The sequence below is a fragment of the Salminus brasiliensis genome, chromosome 1 (assembly GCF_030463535.1).
Source record: "Salminus brasiliensis chromosome 1, fSalBra1.hap2, whole genome shotgun sequence".
Taxonomy (NCBI): domain Eukaryota; kingdom Metazoa; phylum Chordata; class Actinopteri; order Characiformes; family Bryconidae; genus Salminus; species Salminus brasiliensis.
Window position 1 is genome coordinate 13,104,925 of NC_132878.1, and position 20,880 is coordinate 13,125,804.

Below are 20,880 nucleotides of genomic sequence, written 5' to 3' on the forward strand. Positions count from 1 at the left end.
TTTGTGAGACGTTTACTTTCAAGCAAAATATTCTTCTCAGTACTACGAAAAGGGAAGAAACTGGACTACCTGAATGAATATACTGTATGATCCACTTTCCAACTGAAGCAAACCAATCACAACGCATCTTCCATCAACTAACCCTGCCCCGAATAAAGATTTTCCAATCACAGTTAACAGATACAGGAGTAACAGAATGACACAGCGTAATGTTTTAATAAACAGTTTCCTTCTTTGTAACTGTATTTTTATGTGTGCAGCTTATCACCACTTAATATAAACTAGAAATGAGAAAACTACAATATCTGGAGTTAGTACATCTTACTTTTGGCACTCAATTACATTTAAAAGCAAATACTTTTGTACTTAAATAGAAGCCTGAGAAGAATGACTATGTTGATTCCAGATCATACACACATGCGCACATGCAGAGCATTTATTTGAAACCACACACACCATGCACAAGCACCCCAGCAGGAATACTTACACTATACGTTCAAATGTTTGTGGACACCCCTTCCAATGAATGCATTCAGCTATTTAGCTACAAGTTGCATCTATTGGTGACTAGGGTTACACATGTGCAAATGCTTATATAAACACACACCACTTGTCTAGTCCCTGCAGAGAAGTATTGCCAATAAACATGAACCTATTGGCAACATACCTAATGTCAGATGAGGACTAGAAGGATGTAAGCCTCTCAGCATTGAGCTTTGAAGCAGTAGAACTGTGTCCTCTGGAGTGATGGTGCACCTCAATACTTTTGGGATGAGTTAAGGACTTGGGGATAAGGTGGGGTGTTGCCATCCAACATCCTGACCTCATTAATGCTTTAATGTTGCTGAATGCAATCACATCCTCACAGCAATGCTCCAAAATCTAGTAGAAAGCCTTCCCTGGACAGTAGAGACAGTTACTCAGACAGAAGCAGGTTAACTCTTTTTAATACCCTTGATTTCAGAAAAAAACAACGAGCAGGTGTGCCAATACTTTTGTCCAGTAAAGTTGACACACACACACACACACACACACACACACAAACACATATGTATTTTAAAATGTAGGCTTTATGCATGTCTTTAATGTGGTGGCAGCTTTTGACTCCCCTCTCATGGGCATATAAAGTCCTCGCACATGTTGCACCCAGCCTTAACGGAGAGGACAGAAATGGCTCAGGCCTGGATTGGTCGTTTGCTTCTACTGTAGATAAGTGTTGTGGGATTTGGGGTTCTAAGGCCTTGGAACACTGAACATGATTTATGTATACGACATGAAATGATAATCAATGAACTGGAATGCGTGTATAACTGATACGACCGTTCAGAAAGTGAAAATATGATATTCATTTATTTGCCCCATGCTTAAAGTTGTGGCAGCGCACACAAACTCACTCCATTAATCACAGTCGTAACTAATGATGGTAACAACCAACATGAAGGATTAGTTGTGTCCCAGCACTGAGAAGGTTTCCAGAAACTTCAAAAGGACAGTTTTGTCTTCAATATGTGTGGGCAGAAAGTTTATTGTCCTGAATGAGGAAGCTAAACTCTTGGCTGCGTCCAAAAACTTACAATAAAAAACCCTATTCGAGTCTGCTTTCCTTGACCGTTGAGTTTAAACTAAAGTGATGGAAATTCTTTAACTTGTTTAGCAAATCATTGTTCTTCAGTTAATGTGGCTACTTTTACTGTTATCATGTGACTGGACTTAGCTTTACATGATATACTGCAGGCAGTTCTATGTCTTGATTACAGATTTATTCAGAAACTTATCCATTATCAGCAATCCGCTTCAGTTCGTGTTTTCTTCATTAACCAGTGCTAGAATTCTACTTCCATCATCCAGATTTGGACAGATTGGCAGGAAGTGACCTAACTTGCTTGGCAATTTCACCTATAAAAGCTGAAATAGAAAGTAGATGAGACGAAGGCTGGAAACAAGCTATAAACTGCTGTTCACATGTTTGCAATCAGTTTCTATATAAACCCTGTGGAGTCTATAAACGCGTTAGCAGGTCAAATGTGATGTGATGTTTCTTGACGTTTCTATTAATATCTCTGCTACAATACAGCACAGAAATGCAGTGAATCTAAACCTGAATCTGCCATTTCCACTGCGTCTCATTCATGACTCCCATCTCGAGAAACTCGTCTCTGCCTCTGGCCGTGTCTGACTGGTGGATTTGGGTGCCCTTTATCTGCTTCTCATCTGTAACTGATGGACTTGTGCATCTGACTATAGGTTTGAAACTGACCAACGGACAATGAGAACCTCGTCTTTGCCTCTTGTTGTGTCTAACTGGGGGATTCGTGAGTCTTGTCTTCTGCCTCTTGCAGTTTTTATACTATTTATTCACGCATTCAACTACTTCTGTGAACTCTGGTAAACCCGAGCACCAAAACAAATCGTCCACATGAGTAAAGGTACGTTTTACAGGAGTTATAAAGAATTTCTAAAATCTGACTTTTCAGTGTTTCCGGTTCAGGGTCAGATTACCTCGCATTATAAGCTGAGCTGAGACTGTTCTGCGCATTTTGATGTAAAACATGTGGGTATTATCTAATATGCCTTTAAAGGCGAATTTAAGAAGATATGCAATAATTGAGAACTCCAGAGGGTTATTACACTTTTACATGTTACACTACATCCAACTAGTAACAGACAGACACTGAATGTGCAAATTTGGAGATAACTCACACTTCACTCTGAATCATTCGTCATGTACGGTCCACAGTCAGTCCAATTGACACACTGCGACGGGAGAACTTCTGTCTACATACAGGCACTCAATTCAGCAGAATACAGAGTACTGTATATCAGAAGAACGTTGAGAAAGCTGTGTGCTAAAATTCCACGAAAAAAGAGGAGACATACATAGGCCTACAGGTGGCTGGAAAGAAGTTTGCCCAATTTGCAGAGAGAACTGGAGGTAATCAACTTTATTGCACACATATTAATGTCTATCCAAAACATTTTCAACTCGCTCTGTTTATTCTGTAACTCACTTTTTTAACTTTTCAATATCAGTACACAACATCAGCTTGTTAGACTTTTCCAACTGTGAGACAAGCGACCAAAATTTCTGGCATGTCGCTCACTCAGAGCTCATTGCTTCCCCTCTCACATGGAACGTTAAATGTCAGCCTAATCGGACTGATCCTGAAATTCATTCATTAGATTAATTCAGCATTAAGTTTTTAAAGTTTTTGGACATTTCTTTTATCCCACAGCTTACTAAGCTTCCATGAACTACATAATTTTACGTACATCTACAACTCATTACACTGAATGCGTTTTACAAACTGCCAGCTTCCAACTAATTCTTTGTGGAGATGTATTGGACTACAGTATTAGAATCCTTACACAATTATCAGCAAGCAAACTGGTATTACATTAATCTCAATAACTGGGCTCATTCTGTTAGTTCTTAACATTTCTTAGTCTTCCACACTCAAATGCACCCAAGCCTCGGCTGTGTCAGGTCACACTGCTTCAGACCATACTACACAATTATCAGCATAATGCAGGCATGAAAAGCAGTCAACAGGGGGCCCCCAAATGCACCTTAACGGCTACTGCAGGTGAGACAGAGCATATACACACACACACACACACACACACAAACAGGAGTAAGGTAACAGAAACAGTATCTTTCTATTTCTAGTGTAATAAAAGCAGCATATACTATTATTACAGCATTTACATTATGCTCACCTACAACTACAGCAGTCAGCCATCACTTACATCAGTGCTGCATTTCTGCATTTCTGGAGTGCAGTACTAGATTTTAGAGACCAGAGAGATTCATCTGCCTTTGAGCTGGACTTGGTGATGTCATAGCTAAAGCTTGCTCTCAGGGACCCGTCTCCTCCCACAATAGCGGTATTGTTGATCAGTAGGACAGGCAACTGCTGCACAACGAACAAGCCCGGGATGGGTAGAGGACATCAGCGACATAAGGAAGTCATGGGACAGACATTACTGTAAATAATAGCTCTGTTAAGTGCTTTGAACTTGACACAAAAGCAAACGCCTGCCTTACGTGCAGTATCCTACACATGCAGCCAAGCAACCGTTACTGGAATAACCACTGTTTCTGTGTTGAACCCACACTGATGTTGCCAAAAATGTGTTTTGGTGAAGTTTTCGCCAAAATTAACATCTCAGACTGACAGTCACGGCAAAAGTTGAACCCATGACAGAATGCTCTGCTAGCCGCAACAGCTTGGAAAATGGTCATCACTGCTCCATTGACTAACATTGACTACGATATTAGAATTGTTTATTATTTATGTTTATTACTGAAAACAAATGGCGGAATTCACTTTTTTGGTAAATAGCATGGAAGAGCTGACGTACCACCATCCAACTACTATCATAATGTAAACGCCACATAAGGATCAGTGGATCAACGAATGTAATGATAAGCCTCATTCTGATATTTTGAAAGCTCGACCCTCATGTAAGCACTACTGGTGTGATGAAAATTCATAAAAATGAGCTACATATTATATTGTAAAAGTTTCAAGAATTTCAGAGACAACAAAAATTAATTTCATGATAAATCACTTACTGCAATTCTCTGTAATCAACTGTAATATTGAACATTCTAGGCTGCAATATGGCTTACTCAATTATTTCAGACACATCTACAACTCATTATTCTAGATGTTTCTTAAAAACTGGTAGCTTCCAACTGATTATTTGGGCTGTCGTCGCTCCACTAAATAATACTAATGAAAGATCTGATTTACTATCATCCATCTACCATCATAACATAAACGCACTCTAAGCATGGCTGGATTAGTGGATGTTATGATAAGTCTTATTCTAATATTCTAAAGAACTGATCCTCATGTAAGAATCAGCGCTGCGAACATATTATAATCCAAATATTTAAAAACAAAGCCGACATTCGAAAAGCTGATATCTGTAGGAAATGACGGCACCCTTTCGTACACCAGCTGTTATCAGTCCAAAGGGAAACAAAGTTCTGTTTATCAAGAGGATGCTTGCTAGTCACAAGCAGCTTCCAGTAGCACCATATCTAAAGAGAACTTGAAGAAACAGGGATGGTTTATGGTTTAAGGTAAAGGTTTTTTGTTCACATTAAAAATCATATATGTTAAGGCTCCTAACTATCTGTTTTAGAGCTCTGATCTGAACTGATAAGAATCTGGGATCTATTAGTGCAGTCACAATAAGTCTTGACACAGCTCTCGAGAGCTATCCAGCTAGCATGCTCTCTTGCTAGTAGTTGCCCAGAGTGGTAGAAAATGTATTCTAGCACAGCTGAGTTTACAATTGCTTTTTGAGAGGTTTAAAAACATTGATTCTACAGAATCCGAAGTAAGTTCACTTCCCCACTTTCTTACAAGAGTTAAACACAAAGCAACCTGCTTTCATTTTAAGCCGAACTGTTGCACAGAGGCAGTTTCCTTGGCTCTCCTGCACCACTCATTACTTGTTCATGTTCCCAAGATTACAATTTTCATCAGTGATGTTCCTTTATTACCTTTGTATAAATTGAATTCATAAAAAGCACAAATAAGAGCTTATAAGAGAGTCATAACTCATGAGAGTAAAAATATGTAAGTATGTCATTTCTTAAACAGGTAACGGGTGAGTCTACCACTCAGCTCCACTCATTGTAACACTTTATTCTTTTTTTACACTGAATCTAAGAAAACACAAATTTAAGGAGTGTTAACTCATCTCAAAAACATAATCATACTTTAACAAGCTTATTTTGCTGCCATTGGTTTAAGCAAGTGTAAAAGTAGGGCTAAGTTTTCAGTCTAAAATCAGAAACACAATGTGATTAGCTGGCATCAATGCTAATGGCATGAAAACATTAGAGGTATTCCAATGATGTATGTGATGTTTATTTATAATGTATTTTTAAATGAAAAATGTCCATCCTGCACATACAATATTTTACAACATATAATTACAATATATAAACACATTTTTAATTTCAATTCAATTTTAATTTAGGGAACATGGCTGTTCACACTGATCACATTGTCAATATCACCATTTCACTGAAAAGAGTGATATTATCTTTGGATAATAAATCCAGACCATGAATAATCCAAATACTTAATTAAAGAACGTGATTTTTAGGTGACACGCTGAAGGACAACTAAAATGGACATTTTTCATGACCTAAAATCAGTCAGATATTTGATGAATACGCTGCATTTTCATCCAGAAACAGCTATGGTGATGTCAACAAACAATATTAGCTATGTGCTGCTCAGAATGGTGAGCCCAAGGGTGGGTTTGGGCACCCCTCAGCTAGCATTAGCAGGCTAACCTGAGGTTAGCGTCGCTGTTTCTTTTTTGGTTCAGCTTCTTTGGTCTTGATTAGCTTTCCCCAAAGCTATTTTTTGCCGCACTGTCGGAGCAGCAGAAGGCAGACGCTGCGATTTGGTGAGGAGAAGAGCTGAACTTTGTACACATTTGGCTACCGAGCACATGCCCTGCAGTGTGTGTGTGTTTTGTTTTTTTCAGGACACAGGAGGCGTTTATGATTTTTTAAGAGGTTTTTTAAGCATGCCTTGTAATCTTCCTCTTCACTGAGACGCATGACAAAGATATTCCCAAAAGCATGAATCAGGGAGATTATGTACGCTTTTGTGAAGCTCTTTTCTGTTTGGTGGGACACAGACGCTGCAGGCTAACAGCTAAAATGTTTTTTTTTTTGCTCTCTGGTTTTCCCTATCAACCGTATCGCTCATATAAAAATGAGTGTGAACTTCAGCCTGGCTCCCTGTGCCATCAGGGCTCTGTGTGAAGTTACCAGGTCAGCGGAGATGCGGAAAAACGACATGCTTAAACATGTATTGATGAATAAACTTTCGAAGAACATGCCGAAGTACAACTAGCAGGAGGAAAACACACACACCGCACCCACTGAGTGTACACACACCTGTACCACACTTCAATAAAGGACACAAACCGTTCAACGCAATGCATGCTCATACACATGTCTTTAAATACAGTATCCAGATGTGGGGGTCATTCAGTTCAATATGCGCTATATACAGTACGGTGCAAAAGTCTTTCAAAGCATTAATCTGGATAATAAGTGTGTTCATTTTATATATGATTTAAAAAATTGTTAATATGAGTTAAAAACATAAGCCAGCTATTTTATCAATTTATTCAAATTCATCGGCATTCAATCGGCAGCAAACCTGATTTAACTCTGTTTAGCCAAACCAGGTAGGTACTGGATCATAAACTACAAATTACTACAAACTACAAACTTCTATGAGGCGGGTTTGGAAAAAAACACATAAAATTATTGCATTCACTTCTAATAATTTAATTTATGTATTTATCGTAATATTAAAGTTTATTTCTAAACAAATAAACTTACTGCCCAGAAAAATTTTATGTGGAATTTTCTGAGGTGCCCTAAAACTTTTGCACAGTACCGATATGTCTAATATGTATTACATCATCGCTGTCACGAAGCTGTTCTTTATATATGTGACATTTCCACGATGAGTGTACCAACAAAAATACTAAATAAAATCTTTAAATAAAGATTCAAATCTTTTTTTTTTTATTCTCCGTAAAGTTGCCATTTTGGAGTTTTTGTGTAAGGACAGCAACTATACACATGTAACTAGGGCTGTACAATAATATTGTAATGTCATAATCTCTTTGGTACTTACAGATGAATTTGTTTAAAAAATCTCAGCATATCAGCATTTGATGTTTAGACCTGATCGATACCTCAAACTAATAAGTAGAATGTTTAGATGACATCGGGCAACGATGTCGCAACGTTCATTTTACTGCATTTATAATCTTACAGAAATTATATTTAAGTTTCTCTGAAATGGAAATCCAGGTAAGTGAGGATCTGAATTCTCCATGGGCAGATGTGTAGATTGGTCCACAGTGTTCATGTCAGTGAGCCTCATGTGTTTATCTATTACATATGATCGATATGTAATAAGAGTTTCTTCAGACCTTACCCTGACCTTAACCTCAGGAACTATAAAGAAATGGTTTTGTCCATTCAGGTTTAATGAATGAAAAAAACCTGCTGTAAAGAGCACTTTCTAACATCAGGCTGATTCTATTTCGCTCTAGTTCACCTACGAAGCTAGGATGTTTTAGTCACACTGTTTCAGAGTCTGTAGGATAGGTGTGCTTGGGATAGGTGTGCCAATCAGTGCTGCATTATTCTGAAGAGCAAATGTGGGCTTGGTGCTCACCTCTTTTGTTTGACGCATTAGACTGCAGTTTTGAGGAGTGGCAACGGAGTGCACACTGCAGTCCTGATCTCACACTGGTGTCTGCCCTTGTCGGGATAAAAATCATCCAGAAACATAATCTGAAACATATAACGCATATATCCATTTTGCATGCTGGGAAGTATGTGAGGGTGAGGAAGTTTTGCAAGCGGAAATCGGTGCCAAAAAAATTATTCAGGTGTGTTAACTTCCATTACACCAAACTCTGGTAATGAATGGTGTGTATCAGACACTTTTCAAGCTTAACTGAACCAGAATATGAGTTCTTTTGTAGATGTCAGATAAACTTATTAAAAAGTAATTCTGGATGGGTCACCTGCCATTACACACAGCACCGTTTCTTTCAGCTATGCCCTGCATGTTAGCAAACCTTATATTGATCCTAGTAAATCATTAAACAGGACAAGCTGGTGCTGCAGCCACAGTAAAATAAATGAATAAACAGGGCAGGCATAGTGGTAAAATGCAGGCAAAATGTCGACACACACTTGTAGTGTATGCTGAGTTACTGGAACTGTTATAAAGCGAAACATAAAAGAAAATGAAAGAAAAGTAACTACCAATTTGACTCTTCCAATGTTTGCTTGAAGAAACGGGTTGGGGAATGCAGACCATATTAAAAAGTACTGTACAGTCATTGGGTGGTCCTTGGAGGGAAACAATACATTTCCACTGATTTCCTGAAATAAAGTAAGCGTTGGACTTTCACAACGGGCAGAAAAAGTAACAATGCCTTAGAAGTCACAGTTATTGCTAGCAATACTGAAACCAGCAGGAGAAGTTCAATAAACCTTCAAACAACATTTCTTTTGTGTAGAAGAGAAGACCTTATTAATACATTTAATTAATATTAATACATTAATTAATATTAATACATTTTGTAATCATTTGAACTACTTTGAACTACTTTTTTTTGTTGGACATCCTAAAAATGAGTCTGAAGTCCGATGAGATCTTTACCTACCTAGAAAGACTGATGATACTGCAGTAAACTGTTAGACATCTTTTCAAATCTTTGTCAGTTTAACTGATTTACTGAATTTTATATTCAGTTATATTCAATTTATAGTCAATATAGATTTACAATTATTAGTTTCTTATAGGAATCAGCTACAGCAATCTGCCTGCTTTTTCTGAGGCTCTCTGTCTCTGCGGCTAAACGTGCAATCGAGAACGTGCTCAGCATTCTCACCTGAAAAGGACGGAGACAAACTAGTTAATGTTGTTTTTTTTTTAAATGTTGTCTCATTTCACTAACTTACCCTGCTTCAGTCTTTACAAAAAAAAGGGTGACTTGCACAGTTGTAGCGGGGCGTTCGCTTTGTTTAGCTTTTGACTTTGACCCTGTCCTTTGGAATTTGTCTTCAGTTTCTACAATATGCATATGTTTAGCCTAAAACAGAGACAAATGACTCTGAAAATCCAGAATCCACAAGCACTTTCTAAATTTCTGATGGGATCTCAAGGACAAAAGGTTAGGTATCTGAATACTATGGCAGCAAAAATACAAACACCAACAAATTATTTGGGCTACCCCTGAATATTATTTAGTTATTATTTTTTATGCAAAATGGAAAATCATTGTTTAATTCTGTAATTCAGAAACAGACTAAAAAATAGCTGCATTAAAAAATGCAGACTCAAACTTGTTGATGCAGAACGTAAATCGAATGTAAATAAAACTAACTTTTTACAGAATAAAACGTAACAGAACAGCAAAACAAAAATCAACAACTCGACGACTAAGGGTTAAATACAGACAGCATGGGCTGCATACAGCCTTGAGGAAACCCCAAATGGCTCCACTTTAGCCATTCGTCCACTAAGATGCATCCGCAGAAACACCTGGTAACCTATGGTAAAAAAAGGCGTGTGTCGTGGTGGTTGGTGGTTCTCTGCACTGCACTGTCATTACTAGGACAGCACGTGGCATATTGAGCAGGGCGTCAACTCAGGGAAAGCTAGGAGGCTGTACAGTTATCTTCCACGGTGTAACTCTAAACTATACAACCTACTACCTCATCCCGAGACAACGTCATCACCACGCTGCAGAACGGTGGTAAAAAGGGTGCAGTAAGAATGCGGCAGCAATGCTTTTTTGGGGTACTTGAATGGAACCAAAGCAAAGGCTGCAGATCCTTTTAATGTCATTAACCTGCAGAACACCTACAAAAATCATTGCCTTTAAAAGAAAACCTTTTTATTTAGTTATTTAGTTAGTTTTATTTACCACATAGGACCCTTAGGAGCCTGTATATGGGTCCAGACTTCTATTACTCTCAATGACATAACAATAAATAAGATTTCATGATGAACGGATCAACAGAAATGGTGCACCTACAGTAATGCATTTGATTAAAGCAAGCCTGGAGCTAAAGGAGTTAAGATTTTGCTCCAAAAACACCTGGAATAAAATCCTGCTACACTAACGTACACTAAGATTAGGAACTCCTAAATTTCTTTCTCCTTTAGCGGTACTAATACACAGAAACAAGATTTTCTTTTAACAGCTGTGCCACATCAATGCACCATCACATTAGTAGGCATAGCTCCGGAATAGCCAAGAGGGCAGGCGATCTCTCATGAAACTTTCCAGAACGTGAAGGATGTCGCAGAGGAGGGAAGGACGTCACAGTGACCTCGCAGACACATACCTGTAGACGCGAGCTTGTGCCCAGAGTCACCACAAGTTCGGATCTACGGGTTTGTGGCAGCCGGCAGAATCGCTCTGACCGAAGCAAGAACCATCTCTGCACTTGTGTTTTTTTTTTGTTGTTTTTTTATACCAGAAAGCACCACATTTAAACAGAGGCTGGAGATACAGGAGGTAATGCAGTTAAGCTGTAGTTAGGTTGGGTAATGCAGATAATAGAACACGAAAGACAAAAGGGCATGCAGATGCTCCATCTCCTGATCTAATTTACAAAAGATATCGTAAGATGATGCAGCGATGAGAAGAAGGTCATTGTCAATGCTGTTACAGTGTAGTTAGGAAGGGACCTGGAAACTCCCGATTAAAGTAAAGAACATCAATGAGAAAATAAAATTTTTAAAAAGTGGAAATAAGAAGAATTTTACAAATTCAATCTGTGCTTCTCTGGCAGAGCTGCCTGGAATTGATACCAAAAACTGGGCTAAGTAAGGCAGAAGGACAGTGCACCGTCCACCACAAAGCGCCTTAAAATCATAAGGCTGATTTTACAATGGAGTAAAATAGTCTAGATCTGTCGAAACAGTTAAGTCAGCACAACCTTCAAATGTAGATCAAACAGCCTGACTCACTGAAATAAGTGGGTGGAGTAGCCTAAAACCTTTCCTAAAAGTATGAGATTTTCTTTAGGTACTAAACTCAACTACATACGTACTGATTCAGCATATATTGACCTCTGACAACTAAAGTTGCTGATTTTCTCTTTAGATAAAAGGTAAAAAGATACGGCTCGAGATTCAACGGTCTGACCAAGCAGTTTGGAATGGGAGCTGCCGGCGGTAAAGTATGTTGTAAAGGAGAGTGAGGAAATGTAGCTGGGTTAAAACTAAATTATTTTCTTCAAAACAGACTTTAAAACTTGATAAATCTAAATCTAATCGTCTAAACGTAACCAAGTAAATGAAACTAGTACCCACCTCTGCTCAACGAAACTGTTCACCAAGAGCCATGAAGTCAATCCCAACCTACCATAATGACACGCCAGGATGTTAAGGATGTTGCCTCATTGCGAACTATTGTTGCGACACCGACGTTTTCAATAAGGCAAACGGTTGGATATGCAGCAGCTGGGTGTGTCCCGGCAAATTAAAAAGCATGCGAGCTTTAAGATCTCAGTCAAAATGTCTGCAAGTGCTTCAGGACACTCCTGGACACTGTCTGCCACAAACTTTGGAAGTTAACCTCCTGTGTTCTCACGTCAGATACAGCGTAGAATGAAGGTCACTATGAAAGGACACAGCCACATGTTAGCTGGGTGTTAGCAAGCATGCGGAGCTGCTGCTAGCTTCAAAGCACTGCAGTGTGGCTGCTGACTCTTCAGACCAGAAAAGTGGTTCACTTCGTAAACTGAAAATTCACATTTCGCAAACCAAAATCGCTTCGTTCACAGATTGTTTGATAACACATCGTTTTAAGAAGCGGCCTTGTGTTTAAGAAGCGTTGTCTTGCTTAGCATGCTTAGCTTGCTTGCTGCAGACCGTACTGATTTACGATATTTCATTTTAGGGCCTGCAGTGTTAAGGCAATAGTCACCAGTGACTATCGATGTAGCCATAAACCGCAAACTCTGCACCAAAGACCCGCCTGGTTCGTACACAGGCATGTAAGTACAGCAAGCTGTGTTTAGCTATGCCATGATTCACAGTGTGCTGCCACTCCCTCAAAGAAATCTGATGAAACGAAAAACCTAATGGTGAGTTTTGCTGGTATGTGAGTAGCTGGTATGTTGGTAATATCTGTCCTATTTTTGAAAGGAGCTCCAAATGTATTATGTATTATCTGGAATGTCAAATATCCTGGAATAGAACATGAAGGGTTGGTTGGTTGGTTGGTTGGTGGAGCATTAGCCAAGTGCTTTGCACGTTAGACCAAATCAGATTTTACGCTCAGAATGCTGTCGAAGGACAAACCCTTGGTCAGTAGTGCTGTGTTACAAGGCAAAAAATAAAAGCAAGCAAATCAACAGGGACAGGGATATAATGAGCAGGAAAAGGAGTAAAGCTACAGCAATGTCTTGTTAATTAAGCTGTTTTGTGTAGTATTCAGTGGAATATGGAGTTAAATACCCCGGTGTTATTTAGCACTGGGCCACTTAGGAGAAACTTGCTTACAATCAGTGACATATCTGGAGATGAAAAACAACATTTAAACATGTCTCGGATGTAGATTTTATTTTGTGCTTCTCTTTTGGAGATCCTATTCCAGCGGCGGCGCGAAACGCTGGACCACATCGTGAACGTAACCCAACTGAAAAAACGGTTTTAAGTTGGAGAAGCCCGAAACGGAAAAAGGAACAACGAAGGACGGAGAAGAAGAAGAAGAAAAAAACTAGAATAAGAAAAAGGAGCGTACCGGTGCAGGACGGCGGCGCGAGGTGGCGGGTATGGTGCTGACCAGTGCGTGGGTCCAAACAGGAGCAGTCACAGTCTTCTCATGGCGGTGGCATGGAGGCCGACTCAGGGTGCAGGCTAGGCCGATTCCGTCGCCAAAAAAGGGGGAAAAAACAAAATAAATAAATAACGATGTAAAAAAAGAGATCTGGAAGAGGAAAAAGGACACAGCACATTAGAACAACGCGGAAACAAAAAGGTTTACTCACAATATCAATGGTTTAATACTCAGACAGGTCCAGACATGAATGGGGAGCGTACAGAGAAAGCTATGACCGCAAATGTCCCGGCTAGATCAACAACAGAATATGGCCAAGTCATTGTCAGAAAAAGGCTTGGAGGCAAAAACAACAACAACAACAAAAAAAAACAAACCAAAACAAAACAAAACACCCCTGTCCCTTTGGTCACCCTTCTGCGCGGCGGCGGCTCTCGTCCACGTTTTTACCGGCCGAGGCGCAAAAAAAGCCCCGAAAAAACGGGTTTCTGAAAAAAAGGTTCCGTGGAAGAGGGAGAGAGGAGAAGGCGGAAAAAAGAAAAGGTCGAATGCGGTGAGATGTGGTCGAGGAGGAGTTTCACCACTGCCCAGGCTACAGGGAAAGTGGAATTTGTGACCAAGCAAAGGAAAGGGTGGTGTTTTCTTTTTTTTTTTCTCCCTCTTTTTTTTTTTTTTTTTTTTTTTGGCGCTTCGCTGTGCTCGAGTTTTTTGGATCACAGCAGGGTCCTTGGCTGCGGTTCTGACTCGCCTCAACGGTGCCAAAATTTGCACGATTTCCCCTTTTGTCTTTAACTCCAGTGCATAAAACTTAACGGGGGATAACAACAAAAAAGACAACAAAACAACAAGAATGATAGAGCGAAGGAATGCTTCGGACGAGAGGGAAAAATAAAAAGCACAGAGGGAAAGTTTTTGAAGGCGAGAGAGAGAGAGAGTGAGCGAAAGGGACAGGCGAGAGCAAGAGATACCGAGGGAGAGAGAAAGAAGGGGAGAGAGAGAGAGAGCGTGCTACACAAAATAATAGAAGCTTAACAGAAGATTCTGACTGGTAGAAAGAGGAGAGAGAGAAAGAAAAACGAAGCAAAATGCTGGAAAGAAAAGGAAAGGAAAAAGTAGTGAAGGACTGAAAAAAGGACTGCTTTCACACCGGATTTCTTTTTCGCCAAATATGCCAACGTCTCTCCCTGTCGGGCGAGCTGCACCGTCTCCCTTTCTCTCTCTCCCTCTCTCTCTCCCTCTCCCTCTCTCTCTCCTCCTCCTTCCCTGGCAGCCTGCGTCCAATCCAAGCCACGTAGGGAGAGAGCGAGAGAGAGTCACAGAGACACAGAGAAAGAGAGAGAGAGGGAGAGAAGGGTGCACTTCTTCAGCTTCATCAAAATGGCTGAGGCCGAAGATGATTTTCAAGACAGAAAGAAAGAGAGAGAGAAAAAGAAGAAGAGAGGGAGCAATGCTCACTGTCCTGTTCCGGAAAAAAAAAAAACGACAGGCAGGGGGTCTGTATGCTGTCTCAAACCTCTCTCTCCCTCTTTATGTCTACTTGTCTCTGTCTACGTCTCTCATCCCTCTCTGTCTCTCCTTTCTTACAGCGCTCCAAAAACTCCCCCAGATCCACCCGGCGAACAATATTTGTTCGCGTTCCCTGCAGAAAGCCACGCTAAATGCCCGCAATTAACCGTGTTTTTGTCTCCGTCCCCTCCGTCCCTCTCTGTCCATCTGTCTGCTCATCTGTCCTTCTGTCTGTCAGGGTCCCAATATCTATTTGCTTGTTTACATGGCCGTCTAAATCCAGGCGCTGGCACAGGCTGCCCAACGCTCCCTCTGTCTGTCGACTGTGTGTGTGTGTGTGTGTGTGTGTGTGTGTGTGTGTGTGTGTCAGTCAGTCACAGTCTGGCTGCCCGTCCACCACTCCCCAGACGCTGAAACATATTCGAGTGCCACTACCTCCCCAGTCCCTGCATCCTTTTGGCCTCTCTCACTTTAGCTATGATTTTGCGACGATGGGTTGCCTGACACAGTTTTATCCCTCTTTTTGCACATGCACTTTTTTCGGCACGCTCTCAATTGATTTAGGCTTCATTAGTCGGACGCTGAATTGTGATGATTGGTGATGGTTTCTCAAACTCAATATGGCTTCCCATCACATCCCTGACTTAACATGGCTGGGGGACTCTTTTCAGTGCAACACATACTGCAGGCATCACGTGGTGCGACACCCTATACGCTCCCCCCATCTTCTCTTTTTGACGTTAATGAGTGAGTGTGAGTGCCCTGTATCGCACAGCCTTCTGTGCAGTCTGGTTTTGTGGAGAGTAGACTAGACTTGGTGCTTTGCCACATTTTTTTTATGTTTGAAATCAAAACAAATGGAAGAAAGTCAAAAAAGGTGGGGTAAAAAAGATCGAACCTGAAGGTACTTTTGATTCAATCATTCTTATGTATTTACCTATTTAAATGAAACAGCTATGATTAAATATGAATAATTGTGTATGCAATGTAAAGCAAAATGACAATATCAACTCAATCCTAAGAGCTGGTAACACAGGATGGTCTGTTGTAGATGCCTCGTAGATGCTCATCTGACAGTCAATTAACATTCAACTGATTGCTTATTAAATGCAACTGAAGTTGACTGTCGATTGAGTGCAACCCTACACCTCACCCTAACCTTGCTCTTACCATTTTAGGGTTAGGTTTGGGATAAGATTTAAGGCTTAGGTCAGGATTTAGGGTTGATTCAATTTATAAGCATTTAACTGAATGTCAGGTGAGCTTCTACAAGGCGTCCCCGAAAAATGACATGTGTTGTACTTTCCACACCTTGGGAAATGAAGCAACACCATGGGTATTCATTCACATTTTGTTCAAACAACTGCAAGAATTGTGAATCCAGTATACTGTATCACGTTGAATTGTGAGCTAAGTCATACCCTATTGTCATACCCTTAATTATATTACATACCAGTCATAATGCAATATCAGCGCTGGGTTAGATGTGTAACAATACAAGTCTTATGTGAAAGTTTGGCCACCCTGGACCTTTGCTGTTTTTGTTTTTAGTGAGAAGTAGTTAATACAGCTTTTGTAGTTTTTCAAACACAAACCACAATTTAATATAATAAAAAATAAAATACAAATAAAAATGAAAATGAACGGTCTATTAAAGATGCCTCGTAGATGCTCACCTGACATTCTTACTGAACTGAGACTCTGAGTCTCTTGAATGTAATCTTACACCAAATCCTAACACTAATCTTACTCTTTTAGGGTTAGATTTAAGGTTAGGTTTTAGGGTTGATTTAAGGTTTAGGTGAAGGTTAGGGTTAGGTTTTAGGGTTGATTTAAGGGTACTGTTAGGGTTAAGGTTAGGTTTTTGGGTTGATTTAAGGGTAAGGTTAGGGTTAAGGTTAGGTTTTAGGGTTGATTTAAGGGTAAGGTTAGGGTTAAGGTTAGGTTTTTGGATTGATTTAAGGGTAAGGTTAGGGTTAAGGTTAGGTTTTAGGGTTAATGTAAGGGTAAGGTTAGGGTTAAGGTTAGGTTTTTGGATTGATTTAAGGGTAAGGTTAGGGTTAAGGTTAGGTTTTTGGGTTGATTTAAGGGTAAAGTTAGGGTTAAGGTTAGGTTTTTGGGTTGATTTAAGGGTAAGGTTAGGGTTAAGGTTAGGTTTTAGGGTTGATGTAAGTGTAAGGTTAGGGTTAAGGTTAGGTTTTTGGGTTGATTTAAGGGTAAGGTTAGGGTTAAGGTTAGGTTTTAGGGTTAATGTAAGGGTAAGGTTAGGGTTAAGGTTAGGTTTTTGGATTGATTTAAGGGTAAGGTTAGGGTTAAGGTTAGGTTTTTGGGTTGATTTAAGGGTAAAGTTAGGGTTAAGGTTAGGTTTTTGGGTTGATGTAAGGGTAAGGTTAGGGTTAAGGTTAGGTTTTAGGGTTGATTTAAGGGTAAGGTTAAGTTTTAGGGTTGATTTAGGGGTGAGGTTAGGGTTAAGGTTAGGTTTTAGGGTTGATTTAGGGGTGAGGTTAGGGTTAAGGTTAGGTTTTAGGGTTGATTTAGGGGTGAGGTTAGGGTTAAGGTTAGGTTTTAGGGTTGATTTAGGGGTGAGGTTAGGGTTAAGGTTAGGTTTTAGGGTTGATTTAGGGGTGAGGTTAGGGTTAAGGTTAGGTTTTAGGGTTGATTTAGGGGTGAGGTTAGGGTTAAGGTTAGGTTTTAGGGTTGATTTAAGGGTAAGGTTAGGGTTAAGGTTAGATTTTATGGTTGATGTAAGGGTAAAGTTAGGGTTAAGGTTAGGTTTTAGGGTTGATTTAAGAGTAAGGTTAGGGTTAAGGTTAGGTTTTTGGGTTGATTTAAGGGTAAGGTTAGGGTTAAGGTTAGGTTTTAGGGTTGATTAAGGGTAAGGGTAGGGTTAAGGTTAGATTTTATGGTTGATGTAAGGGTAAAGTTAGGGTTAAGGTTAGGTTTTAGGGTTGATTTAAGGGTAAGGTTAAGGTTAAGGTTAGGTTTTAGGGTTGATTTAAGGGTAAGGTTAGGGCTAAGGTTAGGTTTTAGGGTTGATTTAAGAGTAAGGTTGGAGTTAAGGTTAGGGATAGAGTTAGATGTAGAGTTCCATTCAATTTTCCCATCTATAATGGACATTTCAAGTAACAGATTGTAAAGCTTGATAAATTCTCTGACTCTTGCACTAACACATATCTACCAAGGGCTGCTCTAAGCAATTGTCAGTATAAAGATCTAAAAACAAATGTAACAGAAACCCACACAACAGGGGAAGGCTATAAGGAGATGCGGAGTTTGCGGTTGCTAGAGTGCAGATTGTTATGACAAAAATGGCAGTTCAGGGGAACTGTGGAGGTTTTACTTTCTGGTTTAATGGCATTCAGCGGAGTGATACAGTGTTTGTGAAAAATACTGTGCTGTTATTTCGCTGGTTAGAACACTTCTCAACCAATTATCTTGCTTGGCCTGAGCTAACTGTTTTCTGTTTGATATCTAAAGCAATTACATAATGCAATTAGTCTAAACATAAAAGTACCACAAAAAAACAACTTCTATCAACTTGCTCCTGCCTCCCGGAGCTCGTCACATAAGCAAATAAACAAAAACATGGATACTGTGCTAACATTATTTTTCATGCAGATGAATCATATTTTACACAGGTTGTATTGTCATATGTCAATGTTACAATTAATTGCTAAACCCTTAGTTAATGTATCTAGACAGGAATTGTCTGCCGCATGTGTTAAAGACGGCATCATAGCACTACTTCTGTTTTCAACATTAAATATATTAAAACCTTATTTTTTGCCTTAGCTTTAATCTTTACTAGTGAGACTAGTTACAAACTAATAGAAACTCAGTCATTTAGGTACTTCACTTAAGATGAGCAACTAAAAGTAAGCTATGATGCTCAGCTACCCCAGAGGCCGAAACAAACAGCTAGAAACACGCCATCACACAGTGTTGCTGATGGGTATCAGTATTACAGTGTGAGTAATAGTGATATCCATCGATACCAACATGCCATCTGTAATGTGTGTGCTTGACATGGCAAGGAAACCAATCCTACACACATCTTTTTGTGGAGGTCACTTTATATCATAGTCAGGGGGCAATTTGTGCTTCACTATTCTTGAAACCAAAATATGTGAGAAACGTCAAACAAGATAAAAGAGTGGATGGGAGACCAGAGAAAATAAGGACATATTTTGGACTCCTGTCCTCCAGATCCAGATCAACTTGAAAGTGAAAGGACAGATTTGGCTGCTGAGCCCCACTTCTGCCCCTCACCTGCCCTGCCTGTGCCAATGCCAAGCTGCAAAAAAGCCCCAGCAGAAGGGAGAACAAAGAGGGCACCATGATTGTGGGCAAACCCCCCAGCAACCTGGAAACAAAGGCTGAGGCAATACGTCATGCCCTTACACTTTTTGTTACCCACAAGCAATAAAAAAAAATTTTTTACATTAGTATTTATTATTCAGATTTTAGTGGATCTGTGTTGCTTCTTGCTTTTGGTATAGCTCTTGATTTTATTTAATAAAACAATATAATAATATTATAATATTCACAATATAATTTGATTAAGAATTTTAAATGGCAGTTTGGCCTGTTTAAGCGCATATCATGTTAATACATCACACATTGGCTAATAAAGAACACTGAATATATGCTAGTGTGTTTGCTTAAATAATTCTACAAAATCTCTAAAAGTAATGGCTAAAAAACACTGCCCAAAATATCAGCCATTTCAGTCTTTTCAATATTTCACAAAATAAGCACAGTGGAACGGACAGCACGGTGGATAACTCTACTGCCATGCACACGAGGAAGACTGTAGGTAGAAATCCAAGCAGAAACACTGCTGCTATACCAATAAGAGCTTGCTCTGAGCACGGGTTTCATCCCAGGAATTCTGTCAACGCATCAATGACATCAAACAAGTTGTTTGAGATTTCAACCGCTTAACCCTTTCGCTTGCCGCCTTCAGACTACGGCATGTTCAATACAGATGATGCAAAGAGATAGGAACTGACCTCCCTTCCAAGCAGCACTAAGAAAAGTGTCAGATGAGGACGTCCTCCTTAACAATCAAACAATAAAACAGGCTGCTTATAAATGTCCCCCATTGAGACAAATTCAGATCAAAGGGGACAACTCTCGGAAATAACCCAAGAACACAGCGTCTCACAGGCAGGTCAGCTCGAGTTCAAGGTAAACAAAGCTGGGAGCTTAAAACAGATTGAGGATAAACTGCAATAAGAAAAGCTGTTCAGTGCAACAAGAAGACAAGACCACACCAATATAAAAATCTCAGCAACTTTAACTTGAACATAATCACTGCATTTTGAGAGCATAAACACTAGTTCATAGCACACTCATAATAGCAATAATCATAAAGTACAAATGAAATCACTTTTACTACTTTAAGTGAGCTAATTACATTGTCACTTATGAATCATTAGTGAGATATGTATTATTTATGTATATCTCAATATAGATGTTGCTTTCCTCTGGAAGCTCTGACAGTTCTTTGCAAATGAAAGGCAAGGGTAGTGAAATGCATCGAATTTGGCTTGCAAAGACAGGGACGCAGCCCTTTCGTCCTCCTTTCCTGCAGTCGGTTTGCATAAATCAGTTGACTCTAACAACATCATTACATTTAAGTATGAAGCATATAGAAATGAATACAGTACACACTGACATGCTTGTCAGTGCACCACCACAATGCTTTCATACTGCTAAATGTACACTTTTGCTTTCAGTGGGTTCAGAGCTTTTTTTTTTTTTTTTTTTTTTTGCTTCTTTCTGTGGGACAGTGTTGCTTCAGGATCTTCCCTCGTGCATATATTCACATGCATTATGATATGAAAGAGAGATTGATAGCACACCACAGTTCCATATGAGCCGAGGTTTCAGAAAGCACTCCCGCTACGCTCCTTCACAGCGGCCCTTAATCACTCACTAATGCACAATCAACTCAAATGGCTGGAGAACAATAGCGTCTTGTGTTCCATGGCT